This window comes from Podarcis bocagei, assembly GCF_964188305.1.
Source record: "Podarcis bocagei genome assembly, chromosome: 8".
NCBI lineage: Eukaryota > Metazoa > Chordata > Lepidosauria > Squamata > Lacertidae > Podarcis > Podarcis bocagei.
In genome coordinates, this window is record NC_138133.1 from 31,014,835 (window position 1) to 31,030,331 (window position 15,497).

A 15,497-nucleotide genomic window follows, 5' to 3' on the forward strand; every position below is an offset into this window, starting at 1 on the left:
TTGTATTCATGGTTAATCAGGTGTGTCTGCCTTTATGTAGCATCTGTCTGCTACTGTTACGGTGCCACATGTGAAAAGGGACGGGAGGAAGAGAGGCATTCATGTTCAAAGCCTTCAGCACTGACCTCTGTCTCTGTCTCCTCAGGGTTCGGGCGCTCGTCTATTCATCTTGGCCTATTAATGTAAGATTGCAATTCTGTTCTATCAGGCCGTCGTCGTAACCATCTTGATTGGATGTTGTTCAGATTGCCATAAAATCGAGTCCTTACCACGCCGGTTTCCATTTTGTTTCACAAATGACCTTTACAAGTAGGTTTCCAGTGAAAGAAATGGCCATATTTCCTCGCCAAAGAACTCGACAAGGAAAGGTTTTCAGGGAAGGAGTCCAAAACCAATTATCCATTCCAACTTAAGTTGATTTTGGATTGCTGAAGGAATCCCCCAAGAGAGGAATAAGCAGGGCCCGTATAAGCACCTAGCTGCCAATTTTAAGAGTCAGTCTAGTTTATTGCCCTGTTATCCATTCCACACTTTGGTAATATTTCTCTGGTAAATTTCTTTTTGATACTGCGCAGTGGAGGAAATAAATTATTATTTGTTTTTAAAATTGAATTTTCCCTACAAGATGACACTGTTTTTCTAAATATATTTCAGTCTGGCTTCTGGGCCAGGTTTGGGATAGAAATGATTTTGGTTGCCCTGGTGAATGAGCTGTAATAGGAGAGCAACAACAACAGGGTGTCCCTGTGGATTGTCCTGGACTTCCCAGAAGCATTCCATATGATTGAACAAATAATTTTTCAGGGTTGGGTGTTAGGGACCCTTCTCTTGGTACCTCTGCATGCTAAGGCTTACCAGTTGGTTACTGGAGGAAGACCCTTGTAAGTGATGGTGCTCATAATTTTCAAGTGATGGTACTCCCTTCCCAGGCTTGTCTGCCTAGTGTTTCTGTTACAAAACTGCCAGCAAACTTGGGTTTTTCATTACATTTGATTGCCTTTTATGATATCTGGTTTCCCCGTTTAAATTGGATGATAATATTAACCCTTTTAAAAAAAATGCAGCCTACTATTATATTCGATTTTGTATACTGTTTTTGCTGTTTTTGTTATATACTGTATATATATACAAAGCATATGTGGGAAGGCAGGATATCAATCCCTAAGGCTGCAATCGTAGACCCACTTTACTTGGAAGTAAACCCCATTGAACTCAATGGGACCTGCTGTTGGGTGGGCATGTATCAGATTGCACTGTCAGTATATTAATAAAATAACCATTACGTTAAGTATGCTGTGGTCAAACTGAGGACTTTCCATTACTTTAAGTATCTGAAATAATTATACTGTACTGTTTAAAATGACTGCCCATCTAGTTCCTTGTTGCTAGAGTTGTTGCTTTGCCGCCGTGCTGATGAGTGTTTCTGAAATTGCTGTGTCTTTGTCCCCTGCACCCAGCAGCTCCACCAAATTGAAACTCTTTCTGATAAAACCCTGCTATGCTCTGTGCTATATAAATCAACAGCAGTGTTGACACTCGGTTGGCATTGTCAGAAGGGAAACAGGTTAGTGCCAGGATGATGCATTTGGCAGAGGCGATGAGCAGCTTCTACCTCCACAGCCGTTGGAGCACTTCCTCTGCAGCACAGTCCTGTAATTAGAATGAATGGCAGAGTAAACATATGGGAAAGGGTAGGAGGGTACCACAATGACCTCTGTATGTGTCTGAAACTGGGAACAGCCCTGGCTAGATGCAGAATTGGACTGAGATGGAAATACAGTGTAGCCCTGTCAAAACACCTCCTTGTGCCCTGCTAAATCAGGTGCTTTTTTGAGGCTCTGCCATATTACAGTGTGTTAGGCCACTGTGGCAAACTGAAATTAGGCTGCATGCAGAATAGCCCAGACTAATTTAATGCGGGCCTTGAAGCAACAATGAACTCGGGTCATGAGACATGTTAGCCAGACTTCCGCCAAAGTCTGCGAAAGCTCACACAACACGTTCAGAAGCAGCCAGAGGGAATAATGAACAGTAATTAGAGATGGGTTGCGGTGACACCTCCTACCAGTTGCCTTTCCTGGTGGCGAACACCACCAAAGGCAAGGCATAGCCATCAGCTATTTTTGTGAGGGCCTTCCTGGAACTGGGTGTTAGCATAGTTACATTCTGGGAAGCTCTTGGCTTGCACTCAGTACTCAATTTCTAAAGTTAAAGGTGCTGTGCCTCAAGTCTGCCTGCAAGTCTCATCCTCTGACCTGTCTGCTCATCAAATATGCATGGGGACTGTCTGTGTTTATTCCTTTGTGGAAATAAAGGCATGATGTAAGTGTTCTCCTCCTGTTTCTTGCAGGGCTGAAACCTGGTCTGAGCCCCAGGGAGCTCAAATTGATGGCGATGTGATTTCTATCCAGGGCAGCTTACATTATATTAGGACTCCTTCTATAACCTCCAACTCAAAACATTATTCTAGGGCAGTGGTTTACAACCAGTGTGCCATTGCACCTTGGGGTGCCTTGAAGGATGGTCAGGGGTGCCATAGGCAACTCTAGCCTCTGTCCCTCTTTCCTTCCCTCCCTCCTCTGATGCCTTCTTGCATCTCTGCCTCCAAAGGCCTGTGAGGCTGTTTGTTGCAGTGGCCCTGACCACAATCTCCCCAGGCGAATGGCGCCTCTGGGGCTGGCCAGGGGGTGCTGGTTGCCAGTTGCTGAGGTGGCCTTGGAACAGGCAAGCAAGTGGGTGAGGGAGCCCAGCCAGCCAATCCACCAGCCCTTACTGTTGGGAATGGACAGACAAATGGGAGGCTGGGCAGGCAGGCAGGCAGGCACCACACTGGTCTTTTCTTATGGTTTCTGTGTGTGATGCCTGTCTGGGAGCTGAGTGCCCAACATCAAAGGGGAGGCTTTCCACCATGCAGGTCCAGCGGCTGCCACTGTTGCTTCCTAAGGTGAGTAAGGTGCTAGCCTCACGTTCACCTTTGGCCCGTCTCCATCGGGTTGCTAAGGCTGGAGGCATCCTCTTCCCAGGCACCTGTGGGGCGGTGTGAGGAGGCACCTCTCTTGGCTCAGAGACCAGAGGTGGCGGCAGTGGCTGCCTGGAGGACTCCCAAGGAGAAAGGAGGGGAGAGGAGGCTGAGGGAACACTCCACAAGGGAGGGTGTTCGAAAAGGGCTGAGGGGCTGCTGGCTCTGCAGGCGAGGGATGCAGGTGCTTCCATCCTGAGGTTGGTAGCGCCTTTCCTCACAGGGGAGCTGCAGAAAGAATATAGTTGATCAAGGGAGCCATGGATTAGAAAACGTTGAAAACCTCTGCTCTGGGGTATCCTATCTCCTTGGCCACACCAGCTCAGTTCTCATTCGGTCATTGTGGCTGTTCTCAGTGCTTTCGATCCATCTTACTTCCCCATCCTTTGACAATTCCCCAACATTTGGCAATCTTCCTGCCAAGACTGTCCAGTGGCACAAAGAGGAGCCAAATGCTGTGCTTGAATAGCTGTTGGGTGGTTGCTCTTTTAACACTCTTTTGGTATAGGCCGCCTCCAGATTATATCTGGTCTTCCTTGAATGTTCCTTCTGCTCTGTTTGCATTCATCCTGATTTGCTTGCAGGGTGTTTATATGTCTTCCTGTTAATCACTCATTCATTCCACAGTTTTCAATACACTTCCCTGTTACTTTCCTAATTGTGAAACATCTGCTTTAAAAAATGTCTTTTTTAAAGTGGATTTGTTGTACTAGGGTAATGGAGTGCTTTAATCCACTTTGATTGTACAAACCTAAATTTCCCATTGTGTCCTCACAAAATACTGTCAGTCTGGTGGTGGTGCCCTTGTTGTGTGACCCATCAACCTGACTGCAGGTCACCTGGCAAGCAAAATCAGGAGGCTTACTAAGCATGGAGGATCACAAGTTGTGTGTGCAAGCCTGTTAAGGTGTGGTTTCTCTCTCTCTCTTTTTAATGAAGATAAACAGCATGCTAGTTTGCTCAGATTTTATCTTCTTAGAAATAAGTGTTGGAACAAAGGTTAGTAGGCATGTACTGTTGTGAAAGGATATAGCATCATTTAGAAATAGCCATGAAATATGTCCTCTGGTTTAAAGTTGAATATGTATTCTAATCAGAACTGGGAATGGCTGGAGTATGGGCTTCTCTTTCGACTCTTTCATGATCTGAGCTTTTGCAATTTTCTCTGATCTGACTATGGGAGTGACAACTGACAGGAAGACATTCATAAGCCTGTGGTTGCTTGTGACATCCATAATACAAAAAGACAGATTTCTGCCATGGACAATATTACTTGGGGGTTGTTGTGTGTTTTAACTGTCATATAATAAGAAATTAAATATCTAGGATATGATTTAAACCTTTTGCAATTTCAGGCAATAACACTTTGCCTTTTCCTATTTTGTTTTGGATGCATTATAATGCCTAGTTACTAGGGAGTAAGCACCCATTGATTTTAGTAGGAGCGATTTCTGAGTAAACATATATGGAATGTGTTTTAGAGACTTTCCTCACTGCAGTTAGTTTTGCAGAAAAGAGCAGCCAAAATGATCAAGGGGCTGGAACTTCTCTCTGAGGAAAGGTTACAACATTTGAGAGCTTTTTTTGTTTAGAAAAATGGTGATTAAGGAAATGTGATAGAGTGTATACAATTATGCAGGGCAGGGTGTGGAGAAAATGAACACCACTCTCATAATTCTAGTACCTGGGAACATCCAGTGAAGCTGAGTGGTAGAAGTTTAGGAAGGACAAAGCCACATAGTTGAAGTGTGGAATTCGTTGCCACAACCTGTGGTGATAACCACCAACCTAGACAGCATTAAAAGGGGCTGCTTACTACCTTCAGGTTCAGAGCCTCTAAAAACCAGTCACTGGGGCATTATAGTGGGAGAGGACTATATTGCCCTAATGTCCAGTTTGGGGCTTCCCAAAAGCATCTGGTTGGCCACTGCAGGAGACAGAAAGATGGACTAGATAGGCTTTTAGGTTTGATCCAGCAGGGTCTTCTCATGTTCCCATGTATTTATGTTCTAGCAGTTTATCACATGACTTGGAAAAACTTAGGTAATTTCACTTTTTAAAAACATGAAGGAATTGTTAATCCAGATGAGTTCAGTTTAAAGTCTATTTACAGTGGTCCAGCCTTCAGGCATTAGTAAGGTATCCACAGCCCCATATCTTGCACTGACCAGGACAGTAGTTGGGAACAGGATCCTGTGCTCCTCAGTGGATCCTGTGCTCCCCATTCATGAAACATCCCATAAAAGGATGTTCCATTGGCTATTGTCCGCAGGGATGTCAGCACCAGTAGCTTTCACCTGCCTGTCGTTTGGGTGGGCACACTGAGGTGCTCCTTGCCAGTAGGACTCCCCTATTGATGGTGGAGCTACCCCCCCCTCCATTGACAGAGGAAGAAAGGACATCTCTGCTTCATCCAGACTCCCACCAGGGTGGTGGATCAGGGTTCGGACTGCTCTGCCCATGATCAAAGAAGACAAGACTGAACCGAGTAAAATTTAGTGACAGAACCCCAATTGTAGCAAAATAAATGCATCGATATAGAGCTAAACTTAATTCACAGGAGCTGAACTGATTTACAAGATATGATTCAGGCAGCATCAATTGGTGACGTACATATGTGAATGAATCCCTGTAAATCAATCATTTCAAACACAATGCTTTTCAGCGGAGACAGTTCATGCATTCATCTGTGAATCATCAAATTGCTAGTCCTCCAGAGCACATGCTTCCTGTAGACTAATCCGTTATTAAATAGCGATGAGCTGAGTAATCAATTGATGAGAAATCAAGCATCGTGCATGCATGTGTGAACCAGCCTTCCCACTCTGGACCCGAAAGAAGTTTGGGAGAGAGCAAGGGGTGTAAATGAAAGACTGGCAACAAGAGAGAATAGGATGGCTCTGTGCTATGTATATTCCAACACATGAGGGAGAGGGGCAAAGCTGACCACTAGTAGTTCAGTTTCTCTCAGGGTCGGACCTACACAGACTGATATACTGTATACGAAACTGGTGCATGGTGGCCAAGCTCCCTCTTCCCACTCGTGGTGACTGGATCATCTGATTCATTTGCCAGAAGCAAAAGGATCTGCTGTTTTTGCATCCCACCACTCCACCCACACTTCTGAAAGGCTTGCAGCAGCATGCGAAATCACAGCTACTGATCAAAGTGGATATGTCATATGCAGTCCCAATCCCAAGGCAGTTGGATCTTTCTTGTATTTTTGTTCCTCAACTAGGAGATGACAGAAAGACAATATGCAATTGGAGGTGGCGTGGGATGGGGGTGGGAGAGAGACCTTGATTATACAAATCTAAAGGGCGGGGGAAAGGGAGATTAGGGCTTAAAATTGAAAGGATTCTTTAAGAAAAGCCACATGGTCATGGATATTAGCTGCGAACTGCAGGGGGTACAAGGAAAGACTTTGGGAAATGACGGAAAATGAGAACCACATGAGCACAGCAGGGTGACAGCTTCATATATCAAGTATCAGAGCAGAAGCACATCAACACTAGCATTTCTTTGTGATGAAAAGGCAGGACCTGGTTTTGGGATTTATCCACAGCTGGAGGAGGCCTTTTGGGTGTGGCATGGTCACCCTGTATTGGGAAGTCAGATGGCTAGCTCAAGTTTGTTCTCTGGAGCCAGCTGACTCTGCCAGTATTTTCAACTAGATGCTACATTTGAACGCAGTGGTATGAATGCAATGGGGCTTAAGGTAAGGTAAAGGTACCCCTGCCCGTACGGTCGTGTCCGACTCTAGGGTTGCGCGCCCATCTCACTTAAGAGGCCGGGGGCCAGCGCTGTCCGCAGACACTTCCGGGTCACGTGCGCCGCACACGGAAACGCCGTTTACCTTCCCGCTATAAAGCGGTACCTATTTATCTACTTGCACTTGGGAGTGCTTTCGAACTGCTAGGTGGGCAGGAGCTGGGACCGAACGACGGGAGCTCACCCCGCCACGGGGATTCGAACCGCTGACCATGCGATCGGCAAGTCCTAGGCGCTGAGGTTTTACCCACAGCACCACCCGCGTCCCAATGGGGCTTACTCCCAAGGAAATACACACCATACAGCAGCTTTAGTAGGCATCCCTTGACTTCCTCCTCCACCACCTGTAATAGGAAGCAGCATAGGAAGAAACATAGAAAGAGTTGGCCTTATGCTGAATTAGTCCATCAAGCTCAGCATTGTCTCTGCACTGACTGGCAGCAATTCTCTGGTGATTTCACATGGGGTTCTCTCCCTTTCCTACCTGGAGATGCCAGGGGAGGAACTGTCTGCATGCAGAGCAGATGTTCCACCACTGAACTGTGACACATCCTCCGTGTCTTCCTGCTCCTGCTGTATTGTAAGCATGATGGGTATCCAAGACCTGATCCTCCTGCTTGCTGCTCTGCTGGGATAGCTCTCATTGTTCTTCGCAGGAGCGTTTCCCAGCTGTTATTTTCTAAACGGAGCTTGGACGGTGATCATCAACTGTGGCTGCCCTGAGATGCACTGGGGCTGTGTGGCTTCAGTGGTGAGTGCCCTACAACTGAGGCACACAAAACGCCTTCTCACCTGAATCAGACCAAGTGGAACCTATTTGCAGCTGAAACTACTATTTTAGCCAAGAGAATAGGTTGTGGTGTGTGTTTGGCTCCCTTACCATGACGATTTCTTTAGCTTGCAAATGTAACCTGTTGTAACACAAGGAGATCCAACCAGCATTCTATTCTCATACTGGTCAACCTGATGCCTATGGAAACCCCACAAGGAGCTCATCCTCCTTGCTAGTGAATGAGAGAGGCAGGGTCTCCCTTTCCCAATAAGAGACCACAATCCATTTCCTGTATGCATTTGTCATTGTGGTTCAGCTTCCCTATTTTGATAAATGTGATGTATTTAGCTTGGTGACTTATATGTAGGGCTATACATTTCAAATGGTGAACAGTTGCTTGTTTTACATTATATATGCCTGTGAATTAAAAAGACACATTGTCCTAAAACCAGAAAACTTAAATGTAGGGAAACAGCCTTGTGGCATTGATTGGATTTCACAGAGACCCAGGGGCCTGCTAAAATGTTAGTTTGACTTTACAGTGGCGTACACTGCTATGGAAACTCAGCTGCTTAATTTGAAATGCATGAACTGTGTGTTTGGCACATTTCTGTTGCTCCCATCAGAAATCTTGTTGGAGAAGCAAAAAACAAACAAACAACCATACTAGTAAACTAATGTCCAGATAATGTACAAGTTGAAATATGTTTCCTTATGTGGTTTTTCTGGCAATGAGGAGTGGAACCAGAATGCCAAAGAACCACAAGGGAGGTTGCTCTCATGCAACTTCTTGCCAAGCCGTAAGTGGAAAAGCTGGGAGTTTTATGAGAAAGGGCTCTCTCAGGATAGAGTTCAGACCAAAGCTGCAAGCTACACTATTCTCATGTATTTCAAATAGCTGCGTATATGCTTAGAGGGCACATTTAAAAAAACCCCAGTTAGAGCAACACTGTTTTCTGCTCCATGCTCTTGTGTTAAGCCCTATTCCAGTTTGGAGGTTCCAGCACATGTATGGAACACCCTGAGCACAAAAAGACTTGTCCTTCAGTTCAATAGGGGATAAGCAGCTGCGCACATTACGCTTGGGACACACACAGGAAGTCCACATGTTAAAGAGCTCTGTATAATCTAGATTGAAGCCTTATGCTACTGTCCTGTGCATGCAGAGTCCATTCCTTGGAGTTTTCTTGGTGTGTGTGTGTTTCTTTCCAGAATGCAGCACAGATTCAGACACACAGTCTAAGGTTAGACATTCCACACTGGAATAGTGTGTGCAGATTAGAAAATTTGTCATAAATTTATGATGATTTTATGCACTTCATCTTAGTGGTATTTATTTTCCTCTCTCAGCCCACCATTGAAAGCTGGGAATTGTTGTTTGGTGCGGGTGCTCTGAATTCTCTGGCAATAATCCTCAATTTATTCTCAGTTCCCAGGATTCCCAGTGGAAGAGGTATTAGAGTTTCTTGGGTTCCTAGGTAACTGTAAATTAGAAACATCTCTTTCTCGCATGCACACGTGTATGTGCATGCGTGCGAGCACACACACACACACACACACACACACACACACACGGGTAAACAGCTGTATTGGGGAAGGAAATACCAGTATCCATAGTTTCTGATGCCTTTTGAGATAAGCTGTAAAAAGGGAAGCTGTCTTTACAATTAAGTCAAGGCGGTGGAGCTGCTCAAACCCACTTCAAATATATCATCATTTTTTAAGTGGCTTTCAGCAACACTACTGTGTTGACTTAATTGTCAATACAGCTTCTCTTGAAAAAGAGTTTATCTAGAAACATCTTGGGAATAACAACTAAGCCAGTCGAAGTCTATTTCTGTGGCTAGGGTCTAACTCTTGCTGCAGAAAGAAATAAACGGTGGGGTGGTTCTTGCTGGAAAAGTGAAGCTGCACTAAAACAGTCTTGATTGTGTCAAATGTCTTGTAGTTGTCTGTTTTAGAAAAATGGGTTTAAATTCCTCTAGACTAGGGACACCCCATTTGGTGCCTTCCAAATGATGTTGGACTACAAGTCCCATCAGCCTCAACCAATCTGGCCAATGATCAGGCCAACACCTGCAGGACATCACATTGGCTACCCTTGCTTTGGTGCAAGGGGATTTTACTGACATTTGCCCTTCTCCTAACTGAGGATCATTCGTGCCTGATATGTTTGTTTTTCAGTCTGAGGTCTGCATTTCTTCAAGGGCATCTCCCACACCAAGGGGGGCAGTCTGCAGGCCAGTGGTGGGCAGGGACAGAAGCATAATGTAGGTGAGGCTAGAGAGAAGGAATAGAACTCTTAGCTCTGCACAACAGACAACACTCTGGCCACTCAAATACCAAAAGCTTCTACACACACTTTTCATGCAGACAATCAAGAGGAGTTATCACAATTCAGGGACACAGTCCACCCAGATAAAAACACAGAAGGAGGCCATGGCCAGGGACAGTGGGCATGGTCTGGAGAGAACCCCAAGGCCTGGGTCTAAGGTGCCTCTCCCCTGCTCTCTCCCATCAACATCCACAATTTCAGACCTCCTACCCTTGCCCCAAACCATTGCAATGTAAGTATCTACAAAACCAGGCAGTATAAACATCCTCCTTGTTTTGTTTTCCTTAGTACCTATCTAGGTTTCTTAGAAGACACGAATAAGAAGAGATGCTTGTGGAGTAGCAGTGGCTTTGATGATCATACCCTATATTAAATCTAATTATAATGTGCTATTCCCTGTAGACTCATATGTTTTGCTCAAGAGATTGATTCATATGCAGTGCCTACGCTTCATCCTGCTATCAGTCTGGTTCATGATTTGGCTGTTCTGAGTCACATTTATATATCCTTGTAAGGAACTGTGGATGTTTCCTCTAGCATTTCCATAATTTTTAACCACCATTCCCAGATTGTAGTTTTTGTCAAGATACTGCTTCACACTGTGACCCACTGTGAGTGGTAGCCCATTCACCCTGGTGGGGCTCCAAGAGGGTCATAAGGGCATGGCTGATGTGAGGGCCTGGGGCCAAGTTGCTGTAGGTTCTTACCCATCCTTCTCCTTTGCAAAGATACTGTGGGAGCTTAAGCACTGTAGCTATATGAATACTCAGCCCCTAACCAAACAACTGAAGTGTCTTACTTTGGTATCTGAAGAAGTGTGCATGCACACGAAAGCTCATACGAATAACAAACTTAGCTGATCTCTAAGGTGCTACTGGAAGGAAATTTTAAATTTTATTTTGTCTTACTTTGGCTCAGAATGGGCCCTTCTGTCACAGTTGCTTCTCTGCTGAGGGAAAATTGTGTGGCCCCCACCTGTTCTGATTCTCTCCTTGTCTTCCTCTTTTGTGAAGAAACAGTGGACACTTAAACATTTATTTTCTGTCAGTCCTTAGCACCCAAGTGTCTCACCTTGGTTTATAGAATCATAGAACTGTAGCGTTGGAAGGGTCATCTAGTCCAACCCTCATCAATGCAAGAATCACAACTAAAGAATCCCTGACAGATGACCATCCAACCTCTGTTTAAAAAACTCCAATGAAAAGAGAGCCCACCACCTTCCAAGGGGAAAGAACTGCTGCCACAGTTTCTAATTTGGGTTCATTCTACAAGAACTGCATTACTCAGAGGGTTAGCCCCAGTGAATTCCATGGGGATTACTCCCTGATAAGTATTGCTTGCCGTCCTCCTTGGGTGGGCTGTGCCTAGTAGACCTAGTGGACTAATTTCTATCGGTGACCTATATGAACCTGCCAGGTTCTGAAGACCTTTCGAGGCCTTCTTTGGAGGAGTGCCCTGTTAGGTTAGGTGAGCAGAAAATGGAGAGATGGCCTTTTGGTAGTGGCACCCAGCTGTAGAACAGGCTCTCCAGAAATGTTCACCTGTTCAGTTTGGGGCATTAGGCCAAAGCTGTTTTATTTGTCTGGACTTTTAGTGAACAATTCCTTGACTTGTGTGCTACTTTGAAATATTACTGCTGTGTTTTTGTTTTTGTTTCAGCATTTGGTGCATTTTATTGATGTTGTGTTTTATTGTATTTTAAAGGTTTGTTGTGACGGACTGGGAGAGTTCCCTTGCATAGCTTTTAAAGTTAAAATGTGGGATACAGTGGTACCTCAGGTTACAAACACCTCCAGTTACAAAAACTTCGGGTTACAGACTCTGCTAACCCAGAAGAACTTTGCTTCAGGATGAGAACAGAAATCGCGCAGCAGCAGGCCCCATTAGCTAAAGTGGTACCTGAGCTTAAGAACAGTTTCAGGTTAAGAACGGACCTCCGGAATGAATTAAGTTCATAACCAGAAGTACAACTGTATAAATATTTTGTTTAAATAAAATAAACAATAGAATCACATTGTCCCTGTGTTTCTGCAAGCATCCAATATGTAGGTGCAAAATATTTCTCAGAATGTGTCCTCAAAAAGTTTCCTCCTCATAACATAGTTTCCTCCTCATTTTTTGAGGAATCATCATTCTAGGGAACCAAACTTCCCTCCTACCTATGAGAGTTGAGTCACACCAGCTAAAAGAAACATTTGGCCTGTGTTGTTAAACCTCTCTGCTTGCCTGGGTTCACTTTATCCAGTTATGGCTGCATACTGGTTAAGTGTGCTAGTAGGATACATCACTGGGGGAAAACAAAGGCACCGAGACACTTCTTTTGAGATTTGATTTGTGGCGTGGAGGAGAGCAGCAGCATATAGCAGCAATTCCAGTTTACTTCCGATTCCGAAAATGCATTACAAACTTCCTACCCGAAAAAGCTAAGCACAAACCCACAGATTTATGATTTGGAACTGCTTATTCATATCCTCAGAAAATACTTCTTTTAAAAAATACACTGCAATCTATAAAAGCCTTTGACTGTTCCTTCATTTTACTGCTTAGTTAAGGTTGGGCGGAAGCCCGTTTTAAGGCTTCCCACAGGCATCCGGCTGGCCACTGTGAGAACAGGATGCTGGACTAGACGGGTCATTGGCCTGATCCTGCAGGCTCCTTCTTAAGTTCTTATGACTCAAGAGAGTTAATTTTCTAGGGCATAAATTTAATTTGAAGGAGATACCAAATGTGATCTGTTTAATCAACGGTGGTAGCAAAAACAATTTCCCCATATCTCAATAAATCTCACCCAAACCCTATGTTCTGAACAAAATGATAGTCATATTTCTTGGAATACAAGTAGTTCATATGAGCCAGGGGATTTAATGTGAAGAGCACAGCAAATGGTCCAACCTCATGAGCTTTCATGCAGTTTGGGAAAACGCTTTGTTCCGCAGAGGTTACCAAGAGGCCATGTTATTCTGGAACCCCTGTAGAAATGCTGGGATTGAGAAACTGACCATCCAGGCTTGGGTGAATGACATCAGTACTGTGGGAAAGTGGAAGTGCGGTTCTGGTTCTGCCTTTCACAGAGCTGTGCGAAGAAAAGTGGAGCCAAATCAATCTTCCACATCTGTGAAACACATCTATTTTAGCTGGAAACAAGACTAGATAGGCAGGTTAACCAGAGTTTACAATTAGACAAACATTTTGCTGTTTGATGTGCAATTAGACAAATCTTTTGCAATTTGATGTGCTTCACCAGAAATCTCTGAATCTCTTGATTCAGAACTCTCTGAATCACGGCTACTATCCCGCAGTATCAACCCTTCAGTATAATAAAGCTGGCCAATCTTATCGGATTCTTGCAAGGCTTACTGATAATGGATGGGGAGGACTCTTTCCCAAGCAGCAGCCCATCTCAGCAGTTTGTTGTTGTTTAGTCGTTTAGTCGTGTCTGACTCTTCGTGACCCCATGGACCAGAGCACGCCAGGCACTTCTGTCTTCCACTGCCTCCCGCAGTTTGATCAAACTCATGCTGGTAGCTTCAAGAACACCATCCAACCATCTCATTCTCTGTCGTCCCCTTCTCCTTGTGCCCTCCATCTTTCCCAACATCAGGGTCTTTTCCAGGGAGTCTTCTCTTCTCATGAGGTGGCCAAAGTATTGGAGCCTCAGCTTCACGATCTGTCCTTCCAGTGAGCGCTCAGGGCTGATTTCCTTCAGAATGGAGAGGTTTGATCTTCTTGCAGTCCATGGGACTCTCAAGAGTCTCCTCCAGCACCATAATTCAAAAGCATCAATTCTTCGGCGATCAGCCTTCTTTATGGTCCAGCTCTCACATCCATACATCACTACTGGGAAAACCATGGCTTTTACTATACAGACCTTTGTTGGCAAGGTGATGTCTCTGCTTTTTAAGATGTTGTCTAGGTTTGCCATCGCCTTTCTCCCAAGGAGCAGGCGTCTTTTAATTTCAGTTAAACTCAGCAGTTTAGGCTAATGTTAAATTTCCTACTGGCCTTAGGGTAGTACTCTCCCAGCAAAAAATATCCTGCCCATAGCATTGTGTTCTGCTGGTTCTAGGCCAGGGTAGTCCAACACAAGGCCTTTGCTTGGCAGCCCTCGGCAACATGAGATGTCCTGCCCTGCAGCCCTTATGCTGCCTTCCCAAAGTCAGGTAAGCAAGGCTTTGGGAAGGAGGCGTGAAGCTCTGACAGGATCCTAGAGTTCTCCCACCTTCTTCCCAAAGCCTAGCTGGTACTTTCCCAGCTTTGGAAAGAAGATGGAAAGGCTCTAGGATGCTGTCAGAACCTCATCCCTCCTTCCTAAAGCATGGTGTCTTGCTTATCTGACTTTGGGAAGGCAACATGAGGGCTGTTGCGGGGGCGGAGGTTGCCTCGCTTCCCCAGTCCCCAATGTGACAAGGCAGTGTGTGGCCCACAGGTTCTGTGTCGAAGTACTCTTGGTATGAAAAGTTGGACTATCCTGTTTCTAGGCAGTTTAGAAGCAAACCTATCCTGCCCAGATAAGCAAAGAATCCCTTTCAGTTATAAAATACTCAAACAGCAACAAGATCTACTTATTTTTGCTGACTCTTAAGCTGCAATCTTCCACTCCAGAGGCTAAAAAATACTTTGGCTTGAGGGTTGTGCTGGTGGTCAGCAATCACTCTGAGGGCCACATATTAGCAGTAGACATGGCCAATGTATACTTCTTACGTGTATTCTTATGTGCGCAAACACATACTTCACGTACAAGCCATACAAACATAAACCACACAGCGCTCGCTCTCTCACTGCACATACATATAACACAAGTCCACATATAAAGCACACAGCATGTGTCCCTCCCCTTACATGCACACAGTTGTAGGTTTATATATACTCTTTCGCACACAAGGTGCAATGTGGGGTGAGGGAGTGGCTGCATTTTTACCCTTCACAGAAAGAAGAGCATAAGGCAGGGCTTCCAGGGCCAGTCTTCCTACGCAGTCCTGGGGGTGGGGGAGTTGGAAAGGCTGCCCTTTACTCTTCATCTCTAAAGAGCAGGCAGAGGGATTTTATCTCCCTATCTCAGAGCCAAGCACTGCAACACTAAAATCAGGAAATAAAGCTGTGGGGGCTGGCAAGCTACTTCCTGTGACTGGGCCAGAATATGTGAGAAAAGCATTTTTTTAAAAAGCAGAAAGGCAAGGAGCCTGCAGCCCATCACTGTGGAGCTAAGGTGAAGTAGTGATTAGGATGTCAGACTAGGACCTGGGATACCAGGGTTTGATCTCCACCCAGCCACAACCTCACTGGGTCCACTGCTTCTCAGCTTAGCCTCCCTCACAGGGTTTTTGTGAGGATAAAACAGAGAGGAGGAAAGGCAAGGTTGGATATAAACTCAGTAATAAACACATAATCGTTGCTCTGATGTCTCTCATGCCATGTTTACTTTGGTCCGCTTTGGCGCAGCCATAACTTACTGTTAGTTCACATATCTTGGGTGCCCAGGGAAGGGATGCCTCTTCTCTGTTTGTTCCTCTGCTTGTTCCTGAATCCTCTGAGGAATGTGTGAAGGGGCTTCCCTTGAGTACCCATTGGGTGGGGGCATTGAGTCCTGTCTGAAAGGGGTG